The sequence below is a fragment of the Hyaena hyaena genome, unplaced genomic scaffold (genome assembly GCF_003009895.1).
Source record: "Hyaena hyaena isolate Hyena2069 unplaced genomic scaffold, ASM300989v1 scaffold_7, whole genome shotgun sequence".
Lineage (NCBI taxonomy): Eukaryota > Metazoa > Chordata > Mammalia > Carnivora > Hyaenidae > Hyaena > Hyaena hyaena.
Window position 1 is genome coordinate 2,404,228 of NW_024080639.1, and position 15,878 is coordinate 2,420,105.

A 15,878-nucleotide genomic window follows, 5' to 3' on the forward strand; every position below is an offset into this window, starting at 1 on the left:
GGACCTTGAGGGTGTTATGCTGAGCGAAATAAGTCAGGCAGAGAAGGACAGATACCATATGTTTGCACGTATAGGAGGATTAGGAGGAACTTAACGGAGGACCATGGGGGAGGAGAAGGGGAAATAGTGGGGGAAAGGGAGGGAGGCAAACCATGAGAGACTCTTGAATACTGAGAACAAACTGAGGACTGATGGATGGGGGGGGAGGGGGGAGATGGGCATGGAGGCGGGCACTTGTGGGGATGAGCACTGGGTGTTATATGGAAACCAACTTGACAATAAACTATTAAAAAAAATAAAAGTAACCAATACCAAAAAAAAAAAAAATCAGAATCAACTATGGACTTTGGTTACTAACAATGTATTCATATTGGTTCATTTGTTACAGCAAATGTACCACAGCACATTTTTTCATCTTAATAATAGGGGAAACTGGGTGTGGGGTAAGTGAGAACTCTCTATGCGATCATCTCAATTCTTCTGTAAAGCTAAACTGGTCTAAAAAAATAAAATCTATTTTAAGAAGTCCCCAGGTTCACCCTCAGAACCGCTGGGCCTCCGCACACGTGTATCAGAGGTGTGACGAAGCCGGCCCCACTCCCCGCCTGTGGCTGGACTTCAGAGAAGCCGCAGATACAGCGATATCTGCCGGGTCGGGGGAATAGTTCACACCAAGGATACCGTATCCCCTCCTCCACTGGACTCCCTGAGGTTAGGGATGGTGCCTCTCTCATCAGACGGGCGGGCTTCCTCGTCTGAGAACTGATGTCCCCTCTCAGGCTGGGCAGCCCGGCGGCCCCTGAGGGCAGGGACCGCTCTTCCTCTCCAGGATCTCAAGCTGGCCTCCCTCGGTGGCCCCAGGGGCCCCAGATTCTCCATATGCATCTTGGCTTCCTTATAGGTGAGTCCAGGTTCTTCAGCAGGGTGGGAGGAGAGGCCATGTCCAGAATGTACGTTTTTAAAAGCTGGCAAATGCAGCTCGCTCCAAAATCACAGGTCTCCGGACACTCTCAGAGCAGCACCGTCAGCTCTCCTAACAGCAAACACAGTGGTCCCTTGGGTTTGGCGCCCTCCGCTCCCTCTCCGGCAGCCTTCTTACCTCGGGGCCAGTAGTAACAGTGTAAAACTGGGACACTGCCAACTCTATAATGGAATCAGCATCCCAGGAAACTGCTTCTCGGTAGCAAGAGGTTGTTATTGGAAGGTACACAGCAAGTCACCCCAAAATGTGGGGAGAGTCTGTCCGCAGAGTGCACACACCGTATCTGTAATTACCGATCTGCAGAAGTTCTTAACGCAGGACAGGATGTGCCTCTGGACAAAGCAGGAAGAGCAAGGCCTGGAAATCAAATCAAGACTTGACAATGGGGGCGAAGAAAAGGCCGACTGTAATAACAGAAGCCGAAGGAATATTAGGTAGACAGAAATAGGGGAGTGTGAGGAGCTCAGAAAAGCTGGGACAAAAGAGAAGTCTTTGAGAGTCTGTCCTATCTCCCACGCTGTTCAGAGCAGTGGGATTTCTGGAAACTTTCTGAACATTCCAGGCAGCTCAGAGGGCCGGCCAGAGCTTCCTGGAATACTCTCCTGATAGAATCTGAAGGCTGGTCCAGGGAGCAGGAGGAAGGCAAAGGCTGGTCGCTGATTTCAGGCACGTCTGCCACGGGCACAGGGACGGGGGCTTAGATCAGCGGCGCCGTCACTGGGGACCCCCGGATCCCTCGGAGGATAGGAATACCGTAGGCTGACCTGGCCGTTCACGTCATCCATCTTGCTCACCTTGTTGTGGTTCTGCGAACACCAGTCTTCTAACCGGAGCTCGGCTTCCCAGGCGGGCTTCCCTGCAGAGGAAGGAATGTGCTGACGAGCTGACACAGAGTTCGCAGGCTGCCTCGCAGTGCTTGTCCCATTGTGATTTAATATATTTGTGGTCTGGCTTCCTTACCAGGCTCCCGTGAATTCGGTTAGTCTGTCTCTTCCAGCCTGATTAGCTCCACGCGCACCCAGAAAGCTCCACCTCTGGCCCGGGAAGAGTGAGCCCCACCGGCGTCCGGCGCCCCCTCCGAGCTGGCCCAAAGGGGGCTTTCTTTGAGCCATGGTCTCTCCCTGGCCGTCGCTATCTAGCTGCTCTTTGCCACATCAATCACCCCAACCACAGCTATCAAGGCTGAGCCCAGAGTGAGCTGCGGGGGCCCTGAAGAAGAGAGTACGGCACCAAAGGCAACTTTATGATTTCCATGGGATAAAAAAGAATAAGGAAGAGAGAGGTCCTTTGCTTGGGGGGAAGATGCCAAGAACACAGCGTAGAGTGTAAGCCGGCGAAACTGGCAGTGTTCAACGCAGAACAGGGTAGATCCCAGAGGGCAGGCAGTTTCCCCGTTATCAAATATCTGAAGGGCTGTAGCGAAGAAAAGGGGGCAGATTTGTTCCCTGAGGCTCCAGAAGAAAGTATGACAACCAAGGGCCCGCAGATTCAGGGACACAGATTCCAAGTGGGTAAGAAAGAGGAAAATTTTTCGGCAGATTTCCTCTACTATCAATAATTCCAATAATACCTTCACTTTCTTTTTATTCCCTTTTGTCAAATTTGTGAAGAGCAGTGTGATTCTGTAATTAAGAACACAAACTGTAGGGGCGCCTGGGTGGCTCAGTCGGTTAAGCGTCCGACTTTGGCTCAGGTCATGATCTCAGGGTTCGTGGGTTCGAGCCCTGCGTCGGGCTCTGTGCTGACAGCTCAGAGCCTGGAGCCTGCTTCGGATTCTGTGTCTCCTTCTCTCTCTGCCCCTCCCCCACTTGTGCTCTGCCTCTCTCTGTCTCTAAAAAATAAATGTAATAAAAATTTAAAAAAAAAAAAAAAGAATGCAAACTGTAGAGGAAGACAACCAGGGCTCACTTTCCCGGGGTTCATTTTCCAGCTCTGTCACTTACTACCTATATAACTTTGGGCAAGTTACTTCACTTTCCTGAGCCTGTTTTCTCGGCTAATAATAGTACCTGCCTCAAATAATACTTAACCCATGTGACTGGGGAGAGGAGTAATGAAATTACAAGAAGAGGGTTTAAAGAACATCTAGCACATAGTAAATGCTCAATAAGCAGCCACTATTATTTTTATCATATTCTCATACTGTCTATCCTATTTTTCATGTTTTTAAGTAGAAATAAATTTGTGTAAATTTATTTTATTTTTAAGTTGAAAAAAAATTTTTAAGTTGATTTATTCTGAGAGAGACAGAAACAGTGTGAATGGCGGAGGGACAAGGAGAGAGGAGAATCCCAAGCAGGCTCCACGCTGCCAGTGCAGAGCCCGATGCGGGGCTCGAACCGATGAAACTATGAGATCATGACTGGAGCCGAAACCGAGTCGGAAGCTTAACAGATGGTCCCACCCAGGTGCCCCCTATGTAAATTTATTTTAAAGAAAACACTTTATGTTACTGCTGTAAATGCAGAGTGACCAAAACTTGCCAAGTAGAGGTGGAAACTATAAAGATAAACAACTCACTTGTGGGGATGAGCACTGGGTGTTATATGGAAACCAACTGGACAATAAACTATTAAAAAAAGAATAAATAAAAATAAACAAAACAATGTTATGAAATGTTAGCTAACTTTGATTGCCTGTTCAGCGACCTGAATTTGCAGGCTGCCATCTTTTCCATAAAAAAAGAGAGAGGGGAGCCAGTCGAGTACTACACTGAGACTTCTTTTGTTGACCGTAGTCAGGAGAGTCTGGCCAGTTCGGGGAAGTTTAAGACCCGTGTGGTCTGGGGAGAGACAGCGGTTGGGCAGGATCAAAGAGGCAGTTTAAAAAGGGAAGATCTATCCTAGCCTGAGGCTTCATGTTCTTTAGGGCCACAACTCTATTCCACGCCAAATCATCTCACAAGGTCCCCAGTGGTATGCACAGCACACTTGACCCAAATCAGAAACACTGTGTAGCTCCCCTCTGTACTCGTCAGCGCCCCCCAGAGGTCACCTGCAGACCTGCAGACCGTTGCACTGGCTGCCTCTTCTACCTGCCTGGAGGCTTTTCCTGGCTGCACCAGGTATAGACACAGGCAGTATGTGGAAGCGGGAAGGTAGGGAAATATCCCAGCTTCCTTGCCTCGTCATGGGACACACCATCTCTGAAAGGGTCCCCAGTGAGACTGAGCCGGGGCCCCAGCGGTAACCCACTTATCAACACATCCTTTCCTCTCTTCCACGTGGCTTTCCTCTCTTCCCCAGGTCCACTTCAAGCTCACTGGGTTTTCTGCCATCACTTCCCAAATAAAGTCCTGGCACCCAAATCCTTGTCTCATGATCTGCTTTTGGGGAAACCCCAACTATGGCACAGTTTAAACTTTAACCCTGGAATAGGGTGCCCAATGAATAAATTCCACGTTATTGGGGACCTCAAGAAATAGCTGAGAACACTCCATGGGGATTTATGGGTCAGGGAAAGATTTAGCTAGATGAACATTTAATATTCTTAGGACCATTAGGTCCCATGATTCTAGATAAAGAGTCAGCAAACTACAGCCCATGAGCCACTGCCTGTTTCTGTACAACTGTGAGCTAAGGATGTTTTCACATTGTCAAATGGTTTTAACAAACCAAAATAAGGATAACATTTTGCAACCCATGAAAATCCTATGAGATCCAAATATCAGCGTACATGAATAAAGTTTTATTGGAACACAGTTACACTCATTCATTTCCATATCCTCCACAGCTGTCTTACTCTACAACCACATAGGTGAGAGCATCTGCAACCGAAAACATGTGATCCACAAAGCGTGGAGTATTTCCTATCTGACCCTTCACAGAAACAGAAACAAAGCGTGCTGACCCCTGTTCAAGATCACCATCCTTCAGGGACAAGAGGCAGATTTGGACCTGGCTGCCGCAGAGATAGGGAGGCCCGGTGCCGGACCCAATATTGAGGGGGTAGCTTGGGTCAGACCTTCACAGTGCCTTTTTCTACAACTCTGTGCCTTCCCACACTCCACCTTCTTCCCCTGCAGGTAACTGGGACTCTTTCCCTGAGGCATTACTGGTTTTATACCAGGAGTAGTTTTATTTTGAAAGGGCATGAGGATTTTTCTTCTCCACACTCCACCCACTGTCCCGAGTAGTTTCATCCATGCTTGACGGCTTCTGCAGCCACTTGGTTAGTGATCCCTCCCCAAACCAAACCAAATCTCCAGCCCAGGGCTGCGTCCGGAGATCTCTCATCAATACTCAACTGTCTGTTCAGCATCAGATTGAGACGGGGTGCTGCAGGTCAGTTTTGTTGCTTAAGTTAAGATTGGCCAAGGTATTCAACCGCATGGGGCACCCATTTCATCATCTGTCAGAGCTGGAAACCAGCCTACCCAGCCCACCAGGATTACTATGCTAATCGGATGAAATGAGAGTTGCCCACAAGACACGGTGCCACCAGGCCCCAGCCTCTGTCTCCAGCATATTCTCCTTATGGTACTTCTGCTCTCTTTGCCCACCACACTCCCTGCACACTGGCTTTCCTTGAGTTCTCTGACCTTGCCAAGCTCAAGTTGACTACCTCTGGGCCTTTGCACATGCTATTTTTTCCCTGCCTGAAACAGTTCTGTGCTCATCCCACCCTGCGCTTGGCTGCTTCTCACCTTTCTGATACACAGTCTAAGGCAGGCTCCTTCTGTATGCCTCCCCACCTTGATTCTTTTGTTGCATGCGCAGTAATGTGTAACTGCAGTCAATTCTCATTATTTGCAGCAGCTATGTTCTGTAAAGTTGCCATGAATATGGAATCAGCAAATACTGAACCACTGTTCCCAAGGGAAAACCCTGAAGTTAGGTTTCTGTGAGCCTCTGGCCACATTTTCATCAAAAGATCAATACCTAACCTTGTTTTATATGTGTTTCTCTTTAAATGTATTTTTCATTATTTTTTTTAACATTTATTTATTTTCGAGAGACTGAGACAAACAGAGCATGAGCAGGGGAAGGGTGGAGACAGGGAAAGACACAGAATCTGAAGCAGGCTGCAGGCTCTGAGCTGTCAGCACAGAGCCTGACGCGGGGGCTCGAACTCACACACCGCAAGATCATGACCTGAGCTAAAGTCGGATGCTTTAACCGACTGAGCCACCCAGGCGCCCCTCTGTGTGTTTCTTTTTAAAGACACCTTATTTAATATATATTGTTGATTCATTCACATTGAACTTGGCCAAACCCAGGACAGCTCATGCCTGAACAAAGCTTATCATTATAATACACATTTTCTCCGTAAGGCACCTCACAATTTTCTTGTGTTTAGGGGCACTAGGCAGCACTTGAGCATGATGCTTGGGGGCGATTTTAAACAGAGAAATCACTAACAGAAAAGGCACAAAAATGCAGAAAACATAGCCCGAAACAGACCACAGAAAGGGAACCTGTGTAGGCAGGACAGCTAAAACCAGAGGGCACAGTGTCACCTTGTTTTGACCTCAGCTGGGAACTCCAATTTTCTGCCCCTCTGCCCGGGGCCATGCGTGACCACGACCGTGCTGGAGGTACGGATTTCAGGGCTACGGATACATTTCCGCGCATAGGGGGATTTGCAACTACAGAATCTGCACCAAACGAGGGTCCGCGATACTGTCTCTCATTCCCCTAATTCAGCGGGAGTGTGAATTCACAGAGACTTGGCTTCCCTCTTGCTGCTTTAGCTCTCGAATCTGGGAAACTGCCTGGCACACAGTGGGCTCTCAATAACAAATATACTGTGAATGACCGGACGAGTCAATTCGGTGAAAGTGCTTTGTTGGCAGCGGCGGTAACTGCTGTTGAAGGGGAATGTGCCACGAGATGCCCTGTGCACAGTGTTTTGTCCACATGCTGTCAGTGAGGCAAACAGCGGATTACTTCCGCACATGGGCCCTGGAGACAGATTCCCCGGGGATGCACCTCTTCTTAATTACATAACCCTGAGCAAGTTCCTTGGCCTTTTCGAGGCCAAGCCTCTCCAATCATCATAGGGGGTTAATTATAGTCCTACCCTGTGGGCCACGATGGGGAGTCAGATGTGCCAATGCACAGAAAGCCGGCAAGCACCAGGCACAGGGCTGCCCGTAGTAAACACTATCTTTAATTGTTAATAATTCCTGCGACCACGTGGGTTATACTATGGTACCCATTTTGCAGATGAGCAAACTGAGGCTACAAGCGATTCCATGGATTCTTGAGGGACGGGCCAGCTGTGGGGGCCCCAAGCCCACGCTGGTAACCACTTTGCTGGTACCTAAATACAAGGGATCATTATTACTAGTTACAGGGGACCTTACTCTGCTGCTCAGCTACATTCACCAAAGTGATGGGGCACCTCCGGCCAGCCCCGGAACTTCTAGGGGATCCGGTAGAGAGGAAGACTCCCTGGTGAGTCTTCTTTTACATTCCGCATTCAGTGTCTTCCTGTTCCCTGCTCCTCTTCTTTGTTTAACCCTTTCAGAACCCATCCTATTGGGAGGGGGAGGTGCCAGTTTGGTATCTTGGGGTTGACAGCTCAAAGGGGGCGATATTTCCTGCTTCAAAAGCAGGGAAGAGGAGGAGGAGGAGGAACCGGAGGAGGGAGGGGGGAGAAGAAGAATCGGCATGTACAAAGGCCCTCGGGTCTTCTCCAACCTTGGATCGAGGGTGCTCAAACTTAGCTGCTACTTGCAACCTCCAGAAAAGCTTTCAAACCTCCAAATGCCCAGGCCCCAACGCAGCCCACTTACATCTGCGTCCCTGGGGGTGGAACTGGGGCATCCGGACGCTCCCCGGGAGCTCCCGGTGTGCGGCCAAGTTTGAGAATGGCGCTTGGGATCCTATGCGCACTCAGCTGCAAAGCCGAAGTCGCCTTGGACAGCGGGAACTCTTCGCGTCCTAGGACTTGCCGTTCGGGGCCTCGGGTACCGTCGCCAGAGGCACGGGGGGTGGGGGTGGGGGGCCGTCCGCGCGCCAGCGACCTGCTGTTGCGCGCCGCCCCTAGGCCCGGCCTGGAGGCTGCGGGGCTCCGGGTCCCCTTCGGCAACAACACGTGCGGCCGCGCCGACTTCTCCGCTGCTCCGCGCAGCCCGCGCGCGGGGCTCCGCGGCCGCCGCGCTGCGCACCCCGACCTCAGACGCTCGGGGGCGGGGGGAACGCCGCGGCTCGGGAATCCTACCTTGGCTGCCGGCGCTGCCCTCCGGTCCCGGGAATCCTGGGGCTCGGGTTCGCTCCGCCGCCCTGCTCCGCCGGGCCTTTCGCCTGCGCCCGGGAGGCGGCCACTAGAGCGCAGGCGCCACCTAGTGGGCGCGCGGAGGCGGCGCGGGGGACGCGGCCCGGCGGTGGGAGCGCCGCCCCGGCGGAAATGCGGCCGCGCTGCCCACGTGGGCGGCTCTCCCGGTCGCCGCGAGTCGCGGGCGCGGGTCCCGGCCGGCTGGGACCGCCTTCGCTCGCGGTCCCGCACTGGGACCTGAACTTGCTGAACTTCCCCCTGGGGGACACGGAGGGGCAGCCGGGCCCTGCCTCCTGGCCCGGGGAGCCATCCTGGGGTTTTCCTGGCCGCGCTCAGGGATCTTTCTTTTCATCCGAAAGCTTTCAGTGCATCCCAAGTTGGCATCGCCTCTTTCAAAATATTCTGGGAGCATCTGAAGATGCAAGGGACTGGGTTTCTCTCAAGCCCAGGGAGGCCTTCACCCTCTCAGCAACCTTCTCTTCTTGCTACCGCCCCCCGCCCCCTGGTCCCTCCAGTCTCCTTGACTGAAGTTCGTGAAACATCTAGTGCGTGTCAGACCCTGTGTAGATTTGGGAAACACGGTCAGGTCCCTTAGGAGCTGGCAAGCCAGGGCATCTTTCTTGGCCGGGTGCCAGTGGCATTTTTTGGTTGGGGCTCTCCTGGTTCTGACCATCCCTGATTACTGGCACTGAATTCCTGTAGCCACGTCTTATGGGGGAGGGGGGGGCTGGGAGAGGGGGAGAGTAACATTGCCCGAGGCTGAAAACCTAATTAGCTGATAATTAAGCAATGACCGGTGATGTCCCACTGTCAGGCTTTTTGAGAGCAATGGGGACCCTCCGACACCTCCCTTTCCCTGAGGCTTCCAGTTTTTATTTATTTATTTATTTATTTTTAATTTCTAGGAGAGACAGAGAGAGACAGCATGAGCAGGGGAGGGTCAGAGAGAGAGGGAGTCACAGACTGAAACAGGCTCCAGGCTCTGAGCTGGCAGTCAGCACAGAGCCCAACGCTTTATTTATTTATTTATTTTTAATTTCTAGGAGAGACAGAGAGAGACAGCATGAGCAGGGGAGGGTCAGAGAGAGAGGGAGTCACAGACTGAAACAGGCTCCAGGCTCTGAGCTGGCAGTCAGCACAGAGCCCGACGCGGGGCTCGAACCCACGAACCGCGAGATCATGACCTAAGCAAAAGTCGGACACTTAACCGACTAAGCCACCCAGGCGCCCCAAGGCTTCCAGTTTTTATTTCTTTATGAAGGCCTGCCAAGGGTTACAAAGAGGGTGAACGACGGAAAGTGTTTACATTTCATTTCTTCCTCAGCAAATGTTTGCTGAGCACTTACAATGCGCCACTTTTTACAAATGAGGGATACAATAAAGGACAAAACTCCCCCAAATCTCTGTCCTGGTTGAATTCACATTTAATGTAACAAGTTAACACTTTTAGCACACTCAAAAATGAAGTGCGGCGTGACTGAGCTCTTTACGGTACAGAATTTACAATTAAAAAATATATATATATATATCAAAGACAGAGTGGACTGGCGGCAGATACAAGTTTTGCAAAGTGATATGGAAATGTCTTAAGCTTATCCTGGCAATCTATCTGTGTGATGACATTTGGAGATAACATCATCAGTGGAAATATTAGTGACACTTTGTCAAAATGAGGTCTGTGCCAACCTTCCCTCCTCCTTAAGTGTCTTTGGCCTCTCTGTCCCGACATAATCTGGTCAAAGTGACCATCAAGTGCAGAGAAAGAGGAGTAGTAGGTACCTGTGGGCACTGCCTGGAAGGGAAAGGGGTAGTGCGTGTGTGTGTGTGTGTGTGTGTGTGTGTGTGTGAGAGAGAGAGAGAGACTGATAGGGCCCAGCCTCAGCTTGCACAAGGCAGGCCGGTGCCCTGTTGAATGTGAATCGGTCTGAGAAGTGCTGACAGGAATATTTTCCCATTCTTTGGCTTTAAAGTGCCTCTGAGTCATTTCCAGACCACTCTTGCCCCAGTCCTTGCAAGACCCCCTCCCCCACCTCCCCCCACTGTGCCCCAAAGCATGCTGGGGCAAAGTCCTAGATCACAACCTCTGGGCTTCTGGCGTCAGGCATCACCTGATGAGGTTAAAGCTTTTCTGAATGACTTTCCCCTTTGAGTTCTGCCATTTTTCGCAGCCCACCGATCACAGTGTTTTGGAAACTGCAGTTACCCACAGGTCTGTTTTCTCCGCAGCTTCTCCATCGGTGGTCTTCGTGAGGGACAGCACAGCCTTTGACAGGGAGAGGTAGTGTCCGTAATCATCGTAATTATGATGACTGGTAATGGCGTTGCCACTAAGAATTTCAGACTGACTATTTCGCAGAAATCTCTCAACAGTCCTGTGAAGCAGGCCTTATTGGGTTTTCCATTTTATAGATGAAGAAACTGAGACTCATGACATCATTTGTCTTCAGTGGAGGAGTTAATGAATGGGGCAGCCAGAACTTCGATTTGGATTGTGCCATCTACAATGCCTCTGAGCATTTCGCTGCTGTTTCTAGAGCATCTATTATGTGCTGGACACTGTTTTTAGATATGGGACAGGTTGGACAAAGCTCCGTTTTTTACCCCTCTTATTCTCTTGCTCTGTCCACGCTTTCCTCCAAAGGAAGAATTTTGGGGGGCACCTGAGTGGTTCACTAGGTTGAACATCGGACTCTCGATTTTGGCTCAGGTCATGATCCCAGGGTCATGGGGTCGAGCCTCGCATTGGGCTCTGTGCTGAGAGTGGAGCCTGCCTGAGATTCTCCCTCTCTGCCTGTGTGCCTCTCCCCTGCTTGCGCGCGCTCTCTCCCAAACAAATAAATAAATAAGGAAATAAACAAATAAATAAATAGATAAATAAAGCAACTTGCTTCCAGAAAATTTACTGTTAAAAAAAAGGAAGAATTTTGTTTTAGTTTGAGATTAAGACATTTCCCATATAACTTCATAGTTACCTGTTAGGAGACGCAAGCTATTTTTAGTTGAAAGGGCATATTTATCTTCCAGACTGATGTTCCATTAAAGAGGGTGAGAATCCAAGGTGGAAAGACCCACACCAGGGGGCAGTAGGGGCACAGGCAGGGTGGGTAGAGAAGGAAGGAGGCAGGGATGCTAAGGAGACCAAGCGGAAACGGGCTGTCTCCTGCTGAAACTGGCACTTCTGACCATGGCCATTAGCTGTCTTTCCATAAGTGAATGTGAATTAAACCAAACTCCTAGGGAGGGACTTGCATTTCTTCATTTTGCCCGTGATGACCTTTCCCTCTTCTGCCAGCTAATATTCTGCTCATCCTCCTAGGTCGAGCTCAAGGAAGCCGTCCCCTATTCCCTCTTTCCAGTGTGACCTTTTCCCTGTGTGAAAGCGCTTACTCCATAGTTTAATTCCCTGCGAAGACATTGCCTCCCCTACAAGACTCCATGTCTAGAGCAGGGTCCATGTGGGCTGTGCTAGATGGTCTTCTGTTTGCCTTTCCACATCCACTCTCTACTGTTCTCCACCCTGGTCTTAGTTTGGGGAGGCTGATCTGAATGGGGAAGACCAAAGGCTTCTATGCCTCGGGTGGCTCAGTTGGATGAGCGTCCAGCTTTGGGCCAGGTGATGATCTCACAGTTCATGGGTTCGAGCCCCATATTAGGCTCTGCAGCAGCAAGCTTTGAATCCTCTGTACCCCCCCACCGCCCCTCTCTCTCTGCCCTTCCAGTCCTCTCAAAAATAAACATTTAAAACATATAGAGGGGTGCATGGGTGCCTCAGTCGATTAAGCACCCAACTCTTGATTTCAGCTCAGTTCATGATCTCAAGGTTCATGAGTTCAAGCCCTGCATTGAGTTCTGTGCTGAAAGCATGAAGCCTGCCTGGGATTCTCTCTTTCTCTTTCTCTCTGCTGCCAACCCCCCTGACCCTGCTTGCTCTGTCTAGCTCTCAAAAATAAATAAGCTTAAAAAACATATAAAACACTGGAGTGGTTAACTTCAGTTCCATATCATGTGAGACTTCACTCAAGAAGCATTACGTGTGAGATCATTCACTCACAGCTTTTGATGAGGGAGTGTGGGGCAAGCTGAGGGCAAAATACAGAATGACGGCACCTCACGCCCTGCCCCCACCTCCCCCACAGGTGGGATGTGTGTGATATTCCTTGGACACCCCTGGCTACCCAAAGACAAAGGAAAGGGGTTTAAGTGCTTGCCATGGTGATGTGGGAAAAAAGGCAGATGAAAAATTAAAATTCCCTTACTGCCTATAGCCCACTGAGAAGTCCTTGAAACGGGCAGAGTGACCTTCCTCTAGGAGCTCAACTGCCTCCATGATGAACTTTGCTGGGGGCAAAAGGGAATCTCAGCTTAACATTTTCCCTCCCCCTACCCCAGAATCCTATAAGTCTACTTTAACATATAAAAATTTCTTTGGAAACTTCCTTTATCTCAACTCCCCAGGATATATGCTGGCAATCATACTCCAAGCTGATGGCCCCTTGATGTACATCTGAAGGGTCTTGTGACTGAGGTTTTACAAAACGGTAATAAACGGCATTTTCCTAACAACAGCTAGCCCCTCAAGGTCCTGAAACCTTGCTTGCAAAATTCCTTAGAGACTTACTCTATCACTGACCCCTCCCAAACTTACAGTATATAATCGGTTATCAGCGCAGCTCTTCCTGTCCACAGGTCCTGTCCCCAAGCTTTAATAAAGTCACTGTTACGCATCAAAGGCTTCTTCAAGAATTGTTTCTTGGCCGGGGCGCCTGGGTGGCTTAGTCGGTTAAGCGTCCGACTTTCGCTTAGGTCATGATCTCACGGTTCGTGGGTTCGAGCCCCGCGTCGGGCTCTGTGCTGACTGCCAGCTCGGAGCCTGGAGTCTGTTTCAGAGTCTGTGACTCCCTCTCTCTCTGACCCTCCCCTGCTCACGCTGTCTCTCTCTCTCTCCTAGAAATAAATAAAAATAAAAATAAATAAAAATAAAAAAAAAAAAGAATTGTTTCTTGGCCATGGGGTTCGGACCAGTCCACCATCACCCCCAAAACTCATCGCTTTGAAAACCTTTACCTGTGTGTCTCAGATTAAAAAGCAACGACTGGTTTACAAACTGATGACCAGGATGGTGTGTGAAGATGACCTGATGGAGTCTTTAAAATAGATATGATTTGGAGCGCCTGGGTGGCACAGTCAGCTAAGCACCGGACTTCAGCTCAGGTCATGATCTCACAGTTCATAAGTTCAAGGCCCGCGGCTCAGAGCCTGGAGCCTGCTTCGGATTCTGTGTCTCCCTCTGTTTCAGCCCCTTCCCTACTCATGCTCTGTCTCAATTTCTCTCAAAAATAAATAAACAGGGGCGCCTGGGTGGCTCAGTCTGTTGAGCTTCTGACTTCAACTCAGGTCATGATCTCATGATTCATGAGTTCAAGCCCAGCATCAGGCTCTGTGCTGACAGCTCAGAACCTGGAGCCTGTTTCAAATTGTGTCTCTCTCTCTCTCTGTACCTCCCCCACTCGCATTCTGTCTGTCTGTCTGTCTCTCTCAAGTAAATAAATAAATATTAAAAAAATAAAAAATAGATACCATTAGCACAGTGATAGAGAGGCTGGCATCCAGATGACTTGGGTTCAAATCCCAGCTCCTGCTGGCTGGTAGTAATAGCCTTACATAAATTACTCACTATCTCTGCGTCTCATTGCCTCCATCTGTTAAGTGATGTTTAAATAACAAAACCTGCTTCTTCGGTTTGTGTGAGGACTAAGCGAGATAACGAATGTACACTTTGCTTGACACAGGGTAGCACGCTGCTTGCTATTTCCTTCAATTACGTGTTTGGGTAACCCCTGGCGTCTGTGGTCTCAAGACTCCGATTCTTTACCACTGGGTGGAGCTGGCATTCAGAGGTAGGGGATGGTCTCCAAGCGGGGGGTCTGTGAGTTCTGGAACTGAATGTGACCCTGGCCACGGAAGAAGGTCACAGCCAGTTGCGCAGTAACAGGGCTTTCACTGCGGGCGGAGGCCCAGGTTGCCGTTGACAGGTAACTAGGTGGAGGCTTACAATGTGGAAAGAAGTTGGGGGTAAACAAAGGGAATTCTTCCTGTGAGATGAATGGGAACCGGCTGGGTTGGCAGGAAGGCCCATCTTCGGGGCCCCACCCACCCCACGGATGGGGGTAAGGGGTTAATTATGCAGATTAGACTTGGCCTCTCCCTGTGACCATAGAAACCCAGCCCTCTCTCTTTCAACAGTGCTCTGCCGAAGGGTTATTTAACTCTGGCCCTGCAGCCGCAGCCCAGACCCTCAGAACGGCCCGGAGCGCCGGGCCCTGTGCCCCCCACGTGAGATGGGGTGCCAGGCGAGCAAGGGCACCAAGGTGGAGGGGGCGGCCCAGGAACCCGGAGCGCAGCCCGCGGGAGGAGAGCCCGATCCGGAGGCCGGCACTGAGGCCGCAGGGGGCAAGGACCCCTCGGTGAAGGACGGCGGCCCTGCGCCCAAGGGCCCAGACGCTCTCCTCTAGAGGAGGGCTGGACCCTCACCCCTTCCCCAGAGCTGCCTTTGGCCTCCGAAGCCCGACTCGAGCCCTGTCCCCAGAAATCTCTGCCGTCACCCCCTCCTCGGGCCTGGCCCTCCGGAGCTGAGATGGATCCCATCTGCCCAGCTCTCCATGGCCTGGACGACAGCGGCCTTCACACATCGTGGGACCTTCTCGCAGCTTCCGTGGCAGCCTGTCCCCGTTCCAGGGACCGTCTCTGCGCTTCTGAGCTGTGACTGTCCAGGGACCACCCACAGCCCCCACCTGCCTCAACTTCCTGAACGTCCCCTGGGCTGTGTGGAGGTCCGTTCGCTCTCTTTCCCTCCTTTTTCTTCCAGAGCTGGCTTAGTCGCCAACATCCCCAGCAGGGCCGGTTTCCTTTGGCTCACTCCACACCATTGGTGTGAATGAATTCCGGGAACGATGGGGCCCAGCCTGGGATGGGGTGACCGGCAGGCCGCAAGGCCTGGTCCGCGGGGAAGTGGAGCCTGGAGCGCTGGTGGGAAGGAGGGGGCGTGTTCCTGGCTTTCTAATCCCCAGAAGAAGGCCCCTCTGTGGACATCCCTTGTCTCCTCGTATCAGAAGCCTGTCAATTTGGACCCACTAGCATCTGAGCTCTCTGAATGCAACCCTCAAAAATATTTCGCGGTTTGCTAACATGCCTGTCAGCCCCTCTCCCTCCCCACCAACCCCTCGGTGTTTTGTTTTTCATTCAAAATCATTTTAATTTGAAATCCAATGGACATGTTTGCAACTAAATGGTGACAGAATACATCTGAAAGACAGGGTTTGGGAATGTGAGAATAGACGGCCAGCGGAAGGGGTGGGTGTAACTCTGTGGCACTGAACCATGTTGACAAGGTTACAGGGGTGCTTTACAGTGACTGGCACAACCGCTCCCATTTTGTAGATGACACAGCTGAGGTACCAAGAGATTGACTAGTTCACTTGCCTGAGCTTGGCCATCCAGGACAGGGCAGAACCCAGAATTGAAACCCAGGAGTGCGGTTCCTGAACGCATGCTGTTCATCACCGCAGGGCCCTGTTTTAAAGGGGAGGGTCTTCACGGGGGGAAGGGGAGGGGGGAAATAGAGAGAGGGAGGGAGGCAAACCAGTAGAGACTCTTAAATACCGAGGACAACCTGAGG

General features: G+C 50.9%; 1 long non-coding RNA gene and 1 pseudogene across 1 annotated transcript; one reads left to right on the top strand and one right to left on the bottom strand.

Moving 5' to 3' along the window:
* Window positions 1–342: 342 nt before the first annotated feature.
* LOC120238501 lies at window positions 343–8,210 on the bottom strand. The gene is made up of 3 exons (XR_005530242.1): window positions 8,150–8,210; window positions 1,777–1,838; window positions 343–1,339 (listed from the first exon to the last, which is right to left on the bottom strand). It is a non-coding gene; the product is annotated as an uncharacterized LOC120238501 (long non-coding RNA).
* A 6,652-nt stretch (window positions 8,211–14,862) lies between these two features.
* The window catches only part of LOC120238050, a 192,522-nt pseudogene continuing 191,506 nt past the window's right edge, over window positions 14,863–15,878 (top strand).